Below are 18006 nucleotides of genomic sequence, written 5' to 3' on the forward strand. Positions count from 1 at the left end.
TATAGCATGTGTCAGAATTTTCTTCCTTTTTGTTTTTCGTTTTTGAGACAGATTCTTGCTCTATTGCCCAGGCTGGAGTATAGTGGCACAATCTTGGCTCACTGCAACCTCCGCCTCCCGAGTTCAAGCAATTCTCATGCCTCAGCCTCCCAAGTACCTAGGACTACAGGTGTGCACCACTACGCCGGGCTAATATTTTGTTATTTTTAGTAGAGATGGGATTTCGCCATGTTGGCCAGGCTGGTCTTGAACTCCTGACCTCAAGTGATCCGCCTGCCTCTGCCTCCCAAAGTGCTGGGATTACAGGCATGAGCCACCACGCCCAGCAGCTTTCTTCCTTTTTAAGAATAAATAATATTCCAGGCCGGGTGTGGTGGCTCATGCCAGTAATCCCAGCACTTTGGGAGGCCGAGGTGGGCGGATCATGAGGTCAGGAGATCGAGACCATCCTGGCTAACACAGTGAACCCCATCTCTACTAAAAATGCAAAAAATTAGCCGGGCATGGTGGCTAGTCCCAGCTACTTGGGAGGCTGAGGCAGGAGAATGGCGTGAGCCCGGGAGGCGGAGCTTACAGTGAGCCGAGATCACGCCATTGCATTCCAGCCTGGGCAACAGGGCGAGACTTCGTCTCAAAAAAAAAAATAATAAATAATATTCCATGGTATGAATAGACCACATTTTGTTTATTCATGCATCTGTCGATTGACACGTGGGTGGTTTCCACCTTTTGGCTATTGTGAGTAATGCTGTTGAGAACATGGGTATACACATATCTCTTCAAGACTCAGCTTTCAATTTTCTTAGGTATATACCCAGAAGTAAAATTGCTGGATTATATTGTAATTCTATTTTTAATTTTTTAAGGAACCACCATATGCAGAAGACTTTAAAACATACATTTTGTCCCTCCCTTGCTCAAAACACTCCACTGACTTCTCATTCCTCTTAGAACAACATCCAAGATCCCTCCTTATGGCCTGCGAGGCATCATATAACCAGGCCCATAGCTACCTCATCAATTTCATTTCCTGCCATTCTTCCCCCTCCCTCTGCTTGAGCCATTTTTAGCATCATCTTGCTGTTCCTTGTCACCCCAAGCATGACCCTGCCTCAAGGATTTTGCACTTGTTATTCCCTTTGCCAAAAATGCTTTTCTCTGGTTATTAACATGACTTGTGCCCTCACTTCATTCAGGCCTCTGCTCAAATGTCCTCTACTTCAGAGAGGCCTTCCCTAACCACTCAATCTAAATAGCACCCCCTATCGTCTCTACGTCCTTCTTTTATTTTTTATTTTTTTTAATTTTTTTGAGACAGAGTCTTGCTCTGTCGCCCAGGCTGGAGTACAGTGGCGCGATCTCGGCTCACTGCAAACTATGCCTCCCGGGTTCAAGAGATTTTCCTGCCTCAGCCTCCTGAGTAGCTGGGACTACAGGGGTGCGCCACCACGCCTGGCTGATTTTTGTATTTTTATTAGAGACGGGGTTTCCCCATATTGGCCAGGCTGGTCTCGAACTCCTGACCTTGTAATCTGCCCACCTTGGCCTCCCAAAGTGCCGGGATTACAGGCGTGAGCCACCGCACCTGGCCCCTCTGTGTCCTTTTTTGTTTTTAAATTTATTTTAATTTTTTTGGATACAGGGTCTTGTGCTGTTGCCCTAGGCTGGAGTGCAGTGGCACAATCATGGAGTGCAGCCTCGACCTCCCGGCCTCGAGAAATCCTCCCACCCCATCCTCCCAAGTAGTGCCACACCTGGTTAGGTTTTTTTTTTTTTTGTGGTAGAGATGGGGTCTTCCTATGTTGTGCAGGCTGGTCTCGAGCCCCTGGGCTCAAATGATCCTCCCACCTCAGCCTCCCAAAGTCCTGAGATAATAAGCGTGAGCCACTACGCCAGGCCCCTTTATTTTTAATTCATTCTCTTATCTCTACCTGATAAGTGGAGAATTTATATTAATCACACACACACATAATAGTACTAATTATGTGCCTGCTTTGGTTCTAAACACTTTACATATATTGACATAACTATCTTTTTTTTTTCTTTTTTATTTGAGATGGAGTCTTGCTCTGTCGCCCACGCTGGAGTGCAATGGCGTGATCTCGGCTCACCAACTTCCACCTCCCAGGTTCAAGTGATTCTCCTGCCTCAGCCTCTCAAGTAGCTGGGATTACAGGTGTGTGCCACCATGCCCAGCTAAATTTTGTATTTTTAGTAGGGATGGGACTTCACCATGTTGGCCAGGTTGGTTTCAAACTCCTGTCCTCAAATGATCCCACCCGCCTCGGCCTGCCAAAGTGCTGGGATTACAGGCATGAGCCACCACGCCTGGCCTGACATAACTATCTTAACAGCAGCTCTGTGGATTAGGTATTATTATTATCCCCATTTTACAGATGAGAAAAACAGACATCAAACGTTAAATAAGTTCTCTAAAGTTCAACAGCTAGTAATTGACAAAGGTGGGGTTTGAACCGAGGTAGTTGGGATCCAGAATTCACTGTATTATGCTCTTCTCATTATAAGTGTATATTATGTGTAAGATATGCATATGTTATGTCTGCGTTTGTTTATTGTCTGTCTCCCACATTGGGTGTAAGATCCACGAGGGCAGGAACTTTATTCTGTTTACTTTCCCCCAAGGTCTTGGAACAATGCCTGGCACATACTGTATTAGGTTTTCAACAAACACATGTTGAATGAATGAATGGGTTAGATTCTTTGTATGTTGGGGGGGAAAAGGCTTTCAGTTGTTTTTCCCCATGAATTTGCTTGTGTCTGAAAAGAACAGTTAGCTGAGTAAAGCAGTTACATATAGTAGATGCTCAGTAATTATTTATTCAGTGAATTGTATTTGAACTCCTTGAAGATCAAGCCCTGTGTCTGTGTTCTTTCTGTATTTCCCTTGCCCTCTGCTGATTCTCAAAGCTTTGTTGTTACTGTGGAAGAGAACAAAGAATATATTTGTTGAGAAAATTTAGCCTACTGTGTTGTGACAGTGAGTAGGTGCGCTTGTTTTTGCAGAAGTAGCTACAGGAAAATCAAATGTGCAAATTCTAGACCAAAGGCTGTGTGGAAGAGAAACCAGTTTCAGAATCTTTTATTTTTATCTTTTTAAATCCTGCACATCAAAAGCATCATTTTTCATGAGATTTAGTGTCAACTTGTGCAGTGTTTCAGAAAACACCTATGAATTTCCTCATCATTCTTCTCCTCTTGAAGAACTTCCATAATGTAAAGCATGTTGACCCCTCTCAAGCTTTTGGAAGAACTGAGACTTCAGAGGTCCACACAGTGCCTCCCATGGAGAAATCACTCCATAGGCTAAGCTAATGCTGAATTTTCTTTTCTTCTTCTTTTTCTTCTTCTTCTTCTTCTTCTTCTTCTTCTTCTTCTTCTTCTTCTTCTTCTTCTTCTTCTTCTGCTTCTTCCTCTTCCTCTTCCTCTTCTTCTTCTTCTTCCTCTCCTCCTCCTCCTCCCCCCTCCTCTTCTTCTTCTTCTTCTTCATCTCTGTCTCCGTCTCCTTCTCCTTCTCCTTCTCCTTTTTCTTCCTTTCTTCTTTCTTCCTCTTCCTCTTCCTCCTCCTCCTCCTCTTCCTCTTCTTTCTTCTTTCTTTCCTCTTCTTCTTCTTCTTCTTCTTCCTCCTCCTCCTCCTCCTCCTGCTCCTCCTCCTCCTCGTCCTCCTCCTCCTCTTCTTCTTCCTATTATTTTTTGAGACAGAGTCTCGCTGTCACCCTGGCTGGAGTGCGGTGGGGTGATCTCAGATCATTGCAACCTCCGCCTCCTGGGTTCAAGCAATTCTCCTGCCTCAGCCTCCAAAGTAGCTGTAACTACAGGCATGTGCCACCATGCCCAACTAAGTTTTGTATTTTTAGTGGAGACGGGGTTTCACCATGTTGGCCAGGCTGGTCTTGAACTCCTGACCTCAAGTGATCCGCCCACCTAGGCCTCCCAAAGTGCTGGGATTACAGGTGTGAGCCACCATGCCCAGCCGATCTTATTATTTTTTACATCACAATTAACAGGTGAGGGATGAATGAATGATTTTGTTATGCATTCTCTTAAGAAATAGCTGTCAGGAACTCAATCCCGTGATTGGTTAGCTTTATAATTGGGATCCAGCTGTGGGTCAGTCACCATATTACTTTTTTTCTCTAATTTTATTTTATTTTGATTTTTTTCCGAGACTGGGTCTCACTGTGTCACCCAGGCTGGAGTGCAGTGGTGTAATCTCAGCTCACTGCAACCTCTGCTTCCCGGGTTCAAGGAATTCTCCTGTCTCAGCCTCCCGAGTAGCTGGGATTACAGGTGTGCTCCACTGCACCCAGCTAATTTTTGTAATTTTAGTTGAGATGAGGTTTCACCATGTTGGCCAGCTGGTCTTGAACTCCTGGCTTCAAGTGATCTGCCTGCTTCCGCCTCCCAAAGTGCTGGGATTACAGGTGTGAGCCACTGCGTCCAGCCTCTAATTTTAAATATACTTAGGAGAATCTTCCCAGCTACTTTTTTCATCAGACTGTCATCAAAATGCAGGTCAAAAGAAGACCAGTGTCTACTGAAGAATGGCAGCAATACATTAAAAGCTACCCTGGTGGCCTTAAAGAATTAATGCAGCTTTTAAAAATGACTAATTTATTCACTGGGCTTCTCCAAATCACCTTGCACAGTGGATCACATTATACAGAAAAGTAGATGGAACCCACATATAATAGGCGATGGCTGGGCTGCGTTATGACCTTATTTTCACTGATAAAGACAAATCTCATAACTCACTGGTAGCAATGTCAGTCCTTTGTCTTGCCTTGGACTCATGAGGATACAAGTCACATCCACCGAGCCTGCTCCAAGTGTGACAAGGAAACTCAGGCAGCCAATCGTCACAGAGGTGATTCATTCATTTGCATCCAGAAATCTTGTTGGTTAGAAAGCAATAAAAGCGTTTGGGCTTCTTTTTTTTCCCCCACTCTATAAAAAGTAGCTCACTCTGGTGAAATATACGCCTTCACTCATCTTGCAGAGCTGCTGTAAAAAATAACATTTGGCAGTGGGAAGTGGGACTTTTGCTTAAGGAACTGATGTGTATATATAATATTTGTACATTTCTTAGATGGCCATGGACACTTGTCAATGCTTTCGTGTTCCAAAGACTTGTACAGATAAAATTTACTATGGTGTGGGTCTTGAGTTTTAAAGTGTATGAGAGGATTCGTAAAGTGTGAGGTTGCATGATGAGGTGATAAGAAAAACAAGGCGACTGGAGCAGTAGAGTGGTGACATTAAGTGAAGCATTTAGTTGGACTCACACGTGAGTCGTGAGAAAGCACGGTGCTTTCTTTTGCCATGAACCCTGCCTGCTCTAGCTCTATCTCAGAGTCCTGGTTGTTCATGTCTGTTTCTGCTCTCTGCCTGGTTCTTTGAACCCTGACTTTGGCCACAGAGGGTCATGCAACCCAGCCAGGGCCTTGGAACACTGAACAGATTCCAGAAGACCTGAAGTAGTAGCCCAAGGAACATGGAGACATAGTGTTGGAGTTGGAGGTGGAGGTGGGGCTGTGGAGTGTCCCTGAGTGGCGAAAGGCTGGTTCCTCTGCTAGGGCACAAATCTGTGGGGGAGCATAGATGTTTATTTTCAAAGCAGATGCTGCATCTTCCTTTACACTTTGTGCTGTGCTAAGTAAAATGTTGGTACTGGATAAATGTTAATAATAGCAACCATAACGATGATAATAGAACTGTAGTAGCTTCACCCCCTGTATGCCAAGAGAGCTTCAGAGACTTAAGCATTTCTTATGATTGACATTAACATGCCCAGGGGCAGGATCCTTGTCCAGCAGACTCTGCCCCTCGGTATTTTTCCTACTCTCCCTGTTGCTTAGAAAGGCTGTGGGAGGTAGGCAAGAGGTCCTAGAGGCCAGGGCTTCCTGCATATTCATCTTCAGAACGGTCACTCTGAGAACCTCATGTGTCTTGTCTGTCAATCAGACCCCTCTGTCCAATGAGATCCTTTAAAGAAACAATAATGATACCTTCATTTTAATTATTCTTTCTCTCTTCTTTTCTTTTTTTTTTTTTTTTGAGACGGAGTCTTGCTCTGTCTCCCAGGCGGGAGTGCAATGGCGCGATCTCGGCTCACTGCAAGCTCCGCCTCCCGGGTTCATGCCATTCTCCTGCCTCAGCCTCCCGAGTAGCTGGGACTACAGGCGCCCGCCAACACGTCTGGCTAATTTTTTGTATTTTTTAGTAGAGATGGGGTTTCACTGTGTTAGCCAGGATGGTCTCGATCTCATGACCTCGTGATCCGCCCGCCTCGGCCTCCCAAAGTGCTGGGATTACAGGCTTGAGCCACCGCGCCCGGCCTTTTTTTTTTTTTTTTTGAGACGGAGTCTCGCTCTGTCACCCAGGCTGGAGTGCAGTGGCGCAATCTCGGCTCACTGCAAGCTCCGCCTCCCGGGTTCACGCCATTCTCCTGCCTCAGCCTCTCCGAGTAGCTGGGACTACAGGCGCCCGCCACCACGCCCGGCTAATTTTTTTGTGTTTTCAGTAGAGACGGAGTTTCACCGTGGTCTCGATCTCCTGACCTCGTGATCCGCCTGCCTCGGCCTCCCAAAGTGCTGGGATTACAAGCGTGAGCCACCGCGCCCGGCTCTCTTCTTTTCTTTATTTTTGTCTGACTTCAGGATTGCACCTTTTAAATAAACTATACCAGAGTTTCTTCCTTCTCCTTTTGCTCATAATTAATGACAGTGGGAGGTATACTTGGTCTTATTTTCTTATTTAATTACACTGATTTTGGCTTAAAACAGGACTTATTTAAGTACTGAAAAGATATATTTTCTGATTCAGTGAGGGTTTTTCCCTCCCATACTTTGGAAGGTAACATAGCTCTGAGATGGCCCAGGTCTGGGCACCAAACCTAACTAAGCTTGCCTTGCTCTGGATGAAGGATAATAAGCCTCAGTGAGGACTCCAGCTGCTGCAGGAGAGAGCCCTATATCCTTTAGAGGACTGGTGTTTTGCCATAAGTTGCAGCCATCATGGTGGGAAGTCAGAGTTGGGATGGCAGCTCCAGGAAATGTCCCAAGGGAATGCAGTAGTGGCTGTCTCCAAAGGTGAATGGTCTACTGGTTGCTCTTTCTTGCCCACCATAGCACCTGGCCTGACAGTCATTATATGGCATTTCCCTTCCTCCTCCTCTTCCTTTTAGATTCTGGTCCAGCACTGTGTTCTTGGGGTACTGCCACTTCTTCCTAGAGTCCATGTGATTCAATGGTAGAAAATATGAGCATTGGAGGCCAAGACCTTGGTTTGAGTCCCAGCTTGGCCATTTGCTGGTGAAGCAGTCTTGGGCAAATGACTTACCCTTTGAACTCTGGTGTCCTCTTCTATAAAAGAGGGACATGATGTCTACTTGGCAGGGTGGTTGGGAAGGGTGCATATGGTAATGGATGCTAAGTGCAAAACGCCTCCTGGCATGAGGCAGGTTCTCCATTAATGTTTGTTGACCCTTTCTTTTGTAGGATATGTGTGAGGGAGTACCTGAAAGAGTGGGCAGATATTTGAAGGCTGAATGATAAAGATAATAATTCCTGACAATACACGCACACACACACACACACACACGTCTGTCCTATCCTCACTGTCCTTACCCATCCTTCTCTCATGATCCTTTTCCATTACCTCCAACTCCATAAGGTTTACCTTGATTATTTGGAGCCTACACTGATCCTTCCAATTCTTTTTTTTTTTTTTTTTTTTGAGACGGAGTCTCGCTCTGTCGCCCAGGCTGGAGTGCAGTGGCGCAATCTCGGCTCACTGCAAGCTCCGCCTCCCGGGTTCACGCCATTCTCCTGCCTCAGCCTCTCTGAGTAGCTGGGACTACAGGCGCCCGCCACCACGCCCGGCTAATTTTTTGTATTTTTAGTAGAGACGGGGTTTCACCATGGTCTCGATCTCCTGACCTCGTGATCCGCCCGCCTCGGCCTCCCAAAGTGCTGGGATTACAAGCGTGAGCCACCGCGCCCGGCCCCTTCCAATTCTTTTGTACTCACTGCCTCCACCACATATCTAAACATTTCATTATGAGTCGTCATGGTTTGTATATGAAGATCTTTTCTCTCCAATAAGGTAAGCTCCTTGGGAAGGGACTGAGCATGATTCTTTTCCTTGTGTCCTTTGCAGCATCCAGCACAGTGCCAGGTGTGCAGTAAATGTTTCATAATTGATTGTTAAGTGCAGTGCCATTATCAGGCCTGCCTGACGGCAGAGAATGTATTTTATTTGTTTGTGTGTGTGTCTCCATAGGAGTTCACCCAGTTCACCAAGCACATAGGCACTCATAGGTACTCAATAAACATCTGTCAGATTAAAATTACCTTTTGCTGTTAGCCATTGACACAAAAAGTATACGAGAGACCTTGGTAGTAAAAGCTGAGTCTACAGAAGGTTCTGAAATATCTGGGATTTGGGGAAGGCATATCTTCCTTTCTAGCAGTTTGTAAATCGTGTCATGGTAGGGCAGAAGGAGCACTGCAGAAGGAGCATTGCAGAGGGAGCTTGAGGACTTGGCTTTTGGTCTGAACTGAACGCCTTATCTGTTATTGCCTCCTAGACTAGGTCTGGAATCAGGTGGCCCTGTGGCTTTTGGTAGAAATCACGTCTCCTCTTGTCTCAGGAGCCCTTTGGAAATTTTTCACCTGTCAGTGACTCTATTGACAGCTTCTGTTTTTTTTTTTTTTCTGATAGATTTGATCTTGGCCCATAATCCTTGAATAGACAAAACTTCCAAGGAAATATATTTCCATTGGACTGGAAGTCAATTGTGCTGCCCCAAGAATATGAAATTAGGCTTCGGGGAGGGGGTGGTTAATTTTCTTTTTTTCTTTTTTTGAGATGAAGTCTCACTCTTGTCCCCCAGGCTGGAGTGCAATGGCGCGATCTCGGCTTACTGCAACCTCTGCCTCCCGGGTTCAAGCAATTCTCATGCCTCAGCCTCCCGAGTAGTTGGTATTGCAGGCATCTGCCACCACACCCAGCTAATTTTTTTGTATTTTTAGTAGAGACGGGGTTTCACCATGTTGACCAGGCTGGTCTCAAACTCCTGACATCAGATGATCTGCCCGCCTTGGCCTCCCAAAGTGCTGAGATTACAGGTGTGAGCCACCATGCCTGGCCTAATTTTCAATTATCCATAGGTTGGAGGCAGCAGGGGGCCGCTTATCATGGAGTCACCCTGAGAAGGGTGACCAGGAAACTCAGCTAGATCCCCCTTCAGGGAAGCTTCTGCCCACTCCCCCCACCTGCCCTGAGGCTCTTTGTCCTTCTGCTTGTGTGCACAGCTCTGGCTTCATGCCCTTCTGGGCCTCCAGCTAAGGGAACCCCCGTGGCTGGTGGTCAACATGTTCTCTGACCTTGAGAACTCAGTTCTGTAGGTCTGTGTGCCTGTGTCCCATTAACACAGTGAGTACTACAGGAGCCATGAGATGTAGCCTTGTAGGCTGGGTTTAAGAAAAACAAAAGGCCAGTCACCGTGGCTCAAACTTGTAATCCTCACTCTTTGGGAGGCTGAGATGGGAGGATTGCTTGAGGCCAGGAATTCAAGACCAGCCTGGGCAACAAAAAAAAAAATTAGGCTGGATGGTGACACACACCTGTAGTCCCAGCTTCTTGCAAGGCTGAGTGAGGCCAGAGGATTGCTTGAGCCCAGGAGTTTGAGCTTACAGTGAACCAAGATTTCCCCACTGCACTCCAGCCTGGGTGACAGAGCAAGACTCTGTCTCAAAAAACAAAACAAAACAAAAACGAAAACAAAAAACCAGCAAAGGCATAACCCAAAGCTCTGAGCTAGCTTCATGCATTTCAGGGGGCAACATACATGGGTGGTCCTAACATACAGAACCAGGGGTCAGGGGAAGTCCTACTCTGCTGTTATTCCACACAACCTGATTTTTTTTTTTTTTTTTTTTTGAGACGGGGTCTTGCTCTGTTACCCAGGGTGGAGTGCAGTGGTGTGATCACGGCACACTGCAGTCTCCACCTTCCAGGCTCAGGTGATCCTCCCCACTCAGTCTCCCAAGTAGGTGGGGCCACATGCACTGCAGCATGACACTGGGCTAATTTTTGTATTTTTAGTAGAGAAGGGATTTCACTGTGTTGCCCAGGCTGGTCCTCAAGCGATTCTCCTGCTTTGGCCTCCCAAAGAGTTAGGATTACAGGAGTGAGCCACGGCGCCAGGCCAAAGGGCCTAATTTGTTTCAGCCTCTGGTTGCACTGTCCTCACAGTGAAGGGCAAGGATCCCTCCCTGTCAAGCTCATGAGAATTCCAGGGCAGCGATTCAGCTGTCTGGGAGGGAGTTTCTGCGTTTACAGTCTGTGTGCTTTCATTAATTCACAAAGCGCTGTCCGTGAGGGAGCCCGGCAAGCAGCATTATTATTTCCATCAATCACCCAATACTGAAGAAACTGAGGCAGCTGAGGGCGAGGAAGGCTGCCGAGCTGGCTCATCCAATGGGAGGAGGAGGCAGAGGCTGGGAAGGCCCAGGCAGCCCAGACCTGGCTCCCTTTGCCCGGAGATTGGAGGTGAAGAGTCGAAGCAGACAGTGGGTGGCTTGGCCTGCACCAGCTGCATTTCAAGTCAGGCACCCCACCGCTGCTGTTTTCTTTCTGGGTTCCCACATCAAATCCATTTTGATTCAATTTGGATGTTCTGGAGTAGTGGAAGGGAACGAGGTTTGAAAGAGGTCAGCTCCATTACTCAGCGTTATTAATGATGCTGTCGGCTGTTAAAATCCCAAAAAACTAGGAAACCAATAAATTTTACATATTGAAAAATCACAGGTGGATCAGGCAAATGGATAAATTCTTAAAAGTATTTAATAGCTGTTAAGAGGACAGAATGATAAATTCAATATTGAAAACCAATATCAGATTCACAATTACAGGCCATTTATCATAACCAACTGCATGGACAGCATCTTGTTGCAGGGAGCACAGTGTGATTCACATGCAGAGACCCGGAACAAGTCCATATGAAACGAGAAATAAATCTGCTTTACATATTGGAAGCTTATTTCCACTTCCTATCTTTATTGCCAACAATAATGTTAGCTTTCAAGAACAAATTGTTACGCATTAAACCTATGCATAATGAGCCCAATTGAGTCAAAAACTTCCCTAAAAAGAGCTTTAAATTATTCCAAATTGGGTTATTAGCCTAACTCTAATTCCTCGGAGAAAGCCCCACAGTCTGACAATGAGTTTCAGCACTTAACCAGACAGTTGGTGTCCCAGGTTGGGCCCCAAAGTTCTGGATTTGTTCTTTCTTTTCCATCCCTCCACCTCCCCTGAATAATTAACAGTCATGCTAAGAACAAACATAATATTTAACAAATGTGTTAATTTAACAAATTGCAAGAAAATTGCAATGTATATTTTTTATTTTAAAATGAAGTTCTGCAACTTTTCAGTATAAAGAAAATAAAGTAAGATGAATTATTTTGCTTTCTTTGAATACATGAGCGACTATGAATAAGTGAAATGATTTGAGTTTGGACCCTTGGGTGTCACTGACAGGGTGCCAGCTTGGTTGGTATTTTGATCTCCAGACATTGTAGGATCAAGGGCCAGGGAGGTGATTTTGCTGTTACATTTCTCATCCTGCTGACAATCCAGGCTGACCCAGCTGACATGACTGTAATCAAGACACAGAATGGATTTTTTTTAACTGTATCTTTTTCTGATTTCAAGAATGAGGTGTTCAAGCATAGAAAATTTGGAATGCATAGGAGAAAAAAATCACCTCTAACTTCTCCCAGAGGCCACTGCTAATTACATTGTGAAATGTTTCTTTTTCATTTTTTTATGGTGCATTTTTTCTTTACAGATTGAGATTATATAATTCTATCCCATGCAATCAAAATTTTAATGATTAAATAATACACCATTTTAGGCCGGGCGCGGTGGCTCACGCCTGTAATCCCAGCACTTTGGGAGGCCGAGGCAGGCGGATCACGAGGTCAGGAGATCGAGACCATCCTGGCTAACACAGTGAAACCCCGTCTCTACTAAAAATACAAAAAATTAGCCGGGCGAGGTGGCAGGCGCCTGTAGTCCCAGTTACTCGGGAGGCTGAGGCAGGAGAATGGCGTGAACCCCGGGGGGCGGAGGCTGCAGTGAGCCGAGATCGCGCCATTGCACTCCAGCCTGGGCGACAGCGAGACTCCGTCTCAAAAAAAAAAAAATAAAAATAATACACCATTTTATAAGGGACCCTTTCCTAATGTTGGGTACTTAGGTTGCTTTCAACTTTTCTCAGTTACAAACAGCATTGCAATAATCATCTTTATACATGCATCTTTGGGTGAATTTCCGATTTTTTCTGTAAGATTTGTTCTCAGAATTGTCATTACTGGGTTTAAGAGTGTAAACATTTTAAGGCTTTTGATATGTCCTAAGGCTAAAAATAATTTTATGTAAACCTCTAATTCGTGAATCTGTTTATTGTTTGTACAAGCTGCAGCCGTAGCCTAAAAGTTAAGATCACAGACTTTGGAGTCAGACACATTTCAAGTTCCAGGTCCACTACAGACTAGCTGAGAGATTTAACTACTCTTAGCCTCCATTACCTCATCTGTAAAATGAGCATCATGACACTTACATCTCAGGGTTTTTGTGAAGATAAAATGCAACAATTCCTATCTTAGCAAGGCACCTGCCTGGTACAGAGTAGATATTTCATTTCATAAAAGACAAATAGTGTATTAGTCTGGTTTCATGCTGCTGATAAAGACATACCCAAGACTGGGCAACTTACAAAAGAAAGGCGTTTAATTGGACTTACAGATCCACACGGCTGGGGAGGCCTCACAATCATGGCAGAAGTCAAGGAGTAGCAAGTCATGTCTTACATGGATGGCAGCAGGCAAAGAGGGAGAGCTTGTGCAGGGAAACTGCTTTATAAATCCATTAGATCTCATGAGACTTATTCACTATCAGGAGAACAGCATCGGAAAGACCTGCCCCCATGATTCAGTTACCTCCCACTGGGTCCCTCCCACAACATGTGAGAATTCAAGATGAGATTTGGGCAGGGACACAGCCAAACCATATCAAATAGTATTGGTATTTATTCATTTTTGTGTGTGTGACAGAGTATTATAATGTATGTCTTTTTATATAATAGATGCATAAAGGCATCATATAATTTTAAAACTTTTTCTTTTTTTTTCTTTTTTTTTTTTTGAGATGGAGTCTCGTTCTGTTGCCAGGCTGGAGTGCAGTGGTGTGATCTCGGCTCACTGCAACCTCTGCCTCCCGGGTTCAAGCGATTCTCCTGCCTCAGCCTCCCAAGTAGCCGGGACTACAGGTGCCTGCCACCACGCCTGGCTAATTTTTTGTATTTTTAGTAGAGATGGGATTTCACCATGTTGGCCAAGATGGTCTCAATCTCTTGACTTCATGATCCACCCGCCTTGGCCCCTCAAAGTGCTGGGATTACAGGCATGAGCCGCAGTGCCCGGCCAATTTAAAAACTTTTAAGCTTTAATAATATTCTCCATTATATCCAGAATAAAATTCTACCTTGTTATCAATCAATATCTTCCTCCATCAGAGCCCAGCTCACCTTTCCAACCTTTTCCTCTCTCTTTTCTGGCAGTCACATTTTGCTGTAGTTGCCCATGGCACGTATCCCTCGAGTGTGCCATGTGCCTCCTATCACTGTGCCATGTCACTCCCCTCTCTCTAGTCCTTTCTTTTCACTGTGCCAAATTCTACTCATCTATTTAGGCTTGGCTCAGGTGTCACCACTTTTATCAAACATTCCCTGATACCTTTGCAGACAAAATGAACGTGTTGGTCTTCTATGCTGTCATAGCATCTTGTGTATACCTGGGTCGCAACATCTCTCAATCTCACATGTTACAGTAGGTCAGCTGTGTTTCAGGCTCCCCCACCAAATTTGGAGCTCTTTAAAGGTCAAGATCACATCTCATTAATCTTTGTTTTCTTTAGTGCCTACAACAATGCATGATACAATAAAAGGGCTCAATAAAAGTTTATTAAATGTAACATAGGTCGTGGGTATGATCAAATAAATCAATACATGGCTTTTAAAGGCACATTGAATTTCAACTGAATCGAAAGCTGATTGGAATTTAATTTTTTATTTATCATGAGATCTTAAATACAAAGGCATTTTGTGCAATTGTGTTTTCTAAGCCTTGAAATACTTAATGCAATTTGTAAAGTGTTTCTAGGCAAATTGCTAAGATTTAAAAATGTGCAAGGAATTTCAGAGGATCCTGTATAAACATATATCAAAATATCTCATGGGGGGCTACAGTATATGTCCACCATGTAGGTGTGGACACTGAAGCCCAGGAAAGAGAGAGCATTGAGTTATTGGAACCCCAAATTTCCTGTCTAGGCTTAAATAATATTATAGCAAAAGTTGAAATTTAAAACAGTCTTCATATTGACTCGACACACCAATTAACTAGCCTGGTAAAATACCTGGGTTGTATCTAATTGACAAGCACTCACTTTATCATTATTTTTGTGTATTTGGCTTAGCGTTGGCTAGGAACAGTGCTTGGCACATCATAGGCACTCAATCAATATTTGCCAAATGACCACATGAATCAGCAATCACATTTGGTGTGACCCAATCTGCATCCACTTGGGGTTGTTCAGTACAACTTGACAAATCTTTATAGAGTGCTCTCTGTGTTCCAGACACCTTGCCAAGGAGCTGAGGGTATGACGATGAATAGCATATGGTTCCTGTCTTCATGATGCTCGAAGTCTGGAACGGGGAGCAGACACATAACAGATAAATGCAGTACATTGTGGTTAGTGCAAAGAGAGGCCAGTGCACATGGTGCCAGGAAACCCAGAGGAAGGGTGTTTGGTCCAACCCAGGGGCTTCAGGAAGGATTGTCTAGGAAAGAATATGCCTGACTTAGTCTTGCTGGATGAGTAAGAGTTAGTGTGAAGAAACAGGTCATTCCAAGCACAGAAGACATCACTAGCAAAGACAAAAATATGACATATCATTCATTAACTTATCCAATACTCACTGATGGCCTATTATATCCAGGTGTTGTTCTAGATGCTGGATGTATAATGGCAAACAAAGCAAAGTCCCTTCTTCATGGAGCTTGTGTTCTAGTGGGCACAGGGCCCACAAGCCTCTTTCAGCATTGCTGGAGGAAAAATGTAGAGAAGGGAGTGGTAGCAGAGGAAGCTGAAGAAGAGGAGGACATTTTGCTTAATGTGTGAGAATTGTGTTGATACCCTACCTACTTCCACAAAGGATTTGAGGTGCTTATATAAAGCTAAGAATTTGCCAAGCCAAGCTACCACTCAGCCAGAGTCCCAGACCCCTTCTCGAGGAGGAGATTCTTCTGCTTCCCCCAAAGTCTGTTGTTTCTGCAAGGAACCTGCCAACAGTGCTGGAGAGAAGAGGTTGTTCCTGGATGCTGCCTGCTCCTAGAAATCCACCTGGGTTGATTTAGTGATTTGGTTGTGAGTCAAGGCAGTGAGCAGGAAGCCTGGCACATAGTAAGAACTTCATAAATGTTTGTTGAATGAAAACGTGTTATTGGGAAACCATGAGGGGGATGACTTTGTCTGTAAAACAAAGGAGTAGCTAATCCCTTTGAGCTTTGACTTGAGTCTAAGAATGAATGGCATTATGAGCTTCCTGGAAAATAAGATGGCTCCTACTCCAACACCCTGCTCAACCCAAGTGAAAGGATAAAGAGCCACAAGTATAATAAAACCCGTATGTTTTTATTTCCAAGTCCATCCGTCCATCCATCCATCCATCCACCCACCATTAGACCAGGCACTATGCAAGACACTGGAGATACTAAAATGACTATGGTATTCACCATACAATGTGAGCAGGTAGATCTGTAAACATATAATCAAACTATAGTGAGAAAAGTGCCAATCAGGGTAGGTAAACAGGTAGGGTAAAGGCACCAAGGAAGGCCTTAGTGATGAGCAGAATTTTAAAGGGTAAGATGAGTTTGCCAAGCTTTAAAGAGGATGGGAAAGTCATTAAGGCTCTGAGAACAGCATAAATAAGATCATGAAGCACGGCTAGGCGTGGTGGCTCATGCCTGTAATCCCAGCATTTTGGGAGGCCAGGGCGGGTGGATCACCTGAGGTCAGGAGTTCAAGACCAGCTTGACTAACATGGAGAAACCTTGTCTCTACTAAAAATACGAAATTAGCCAGGCATGGTGGTGCATGCCTGTAATTCCAGCTACTTGGGAGGCTGAGGCAGGAGAATCTCTTGAACTCGGGAGGCAGATGTTGTGGTGAGCCAAGATCGTGCCATTGCACTCCAGCCTGGGCAACAGAGTGAACTCTGTCTCAAAAAAAAAAAATCAGGAAGCCCAGAACACTATGGGGGTTTCAGAATGGGCAAATAAACTGGTGTGGTATCAGGTAGAATTTAATTTAAAAGTTGGTCGAGTATTGAAGGTGAGGAGAAGAAAGAAAAGTGTTTAGAGGTGCAAATTTTTCTAATTATTTGTTGCAAATAAAATGAAAACAGTGGCTGAGCACAGTGGCTCAGGCCTTTAATCCTAGCACTTTGGGAGGCTGAGGTGGGAGAATTGCTTGAGGCCAGAAGTTTGAGACCAGCCTGGGCAACATTGTGAGACCCTGTCTCTACCAAAAAAAAAAATTAGCTAGGCATGGTAGCCACACCTGTGGTTTCAGCTACTGAGAAGGCTGAGGCAGGGGCATCACTTGAGCCCAGGAGTTTGAGGCTGCTTTGAGCCATGATTACACCGCTGCATTCCAGCCTTGGCAACAGAGTGAGACCCTGTATATATACATATATATGTATTTATACACACAGGGTATATGTGTGTGTATGTATATATACATATATATGTATATACGCACATATATACGTATATACGCATATATACGTATATACGTATATGTATATACATATATGTATATATACGTATATGTATATACATGCCTATATACGTATATGTATATATGTATATATACAAGCAACATATATACATATATACAACATACATATACATATATATACACATATGTATATATACAAATGTATATATACATATACATGTATAATATACATGTATACATATATACGTATATATACACATGTATACATATATACGTATATATACACATGTATACATATATGTATATATACACATGTATATATACATATATACATACATATATATGTATATATGTATATATACATACACACACATACCCTGTGTGTATAAATATATATATTTACATATATAAAAAACAGTATCCAAAAAGTGTGATTACATTGATTTCAGTCAGAAGGCTACTCTCCACCCAATGGTGGTGTTATAATCATTATTCTTTTGGTAGCATTTATTTACATTTGCTTTGGACCCCAAATCAAAGCAAATCAAAATATGACAAAGGTGTGTGAGTGATGAGAGTTATTTGGTGGAGAATGCATTTGGTCTCTCTTGTGAGTAAGCAGTTTATATCCTGCCAGGCAACAGCCTGCTGTGGCACAAGGGCTGTTTCCAATGATTTAACTTTGACCCCTAACAAACTACATTTTGTAATTACTTATTAGCCAGAGAATATCATTAATATATAACTGTACCTTGTGTAAAATCCACACTTATGGATAGTTAAATTTATTCATTGAGTTCCTGAATCTCGAATCTTCCAGGGACTTTCACGAATCCCCATGATGCCTCTGAAAATTGCATTTTGCATCCAATTCTCTTATTTCTGTAAAAAAAAGTTTCAGAAATTCATGTTGCTTGTCTTCAGTCCACAAAGTAGAGTTTCTTCTTTTGGACAAATTAGTCTTGGACAAAGTATAACACAGAAATTGCTTCCAGATCATGTGCCTGTGGGAGGATTGAGGGCTTAAGACAGCATGCATTTCACAGTGTCATATTTGGCCCCTTTTCCTAGTAAACATGGAGGAAGGAGACCAAGAGACCCCAATCC

The sequence above is a fragment of the Symphalangus syndactylus genome, chromosome 5, assembly GCF_028878055.3.
Source record: "Symphalangus syndactylus isolate Jambi chromosome 5, NHGRI_mSymSyn1-v2.1_pri, whole genome shotgun sequence".
Lineage (NCBI taxonomy): Eukaryota > Metazoa > Chordata > Mammalia > Primates > Hylobatidae > Symphalangus > Symphalangus syndactylus.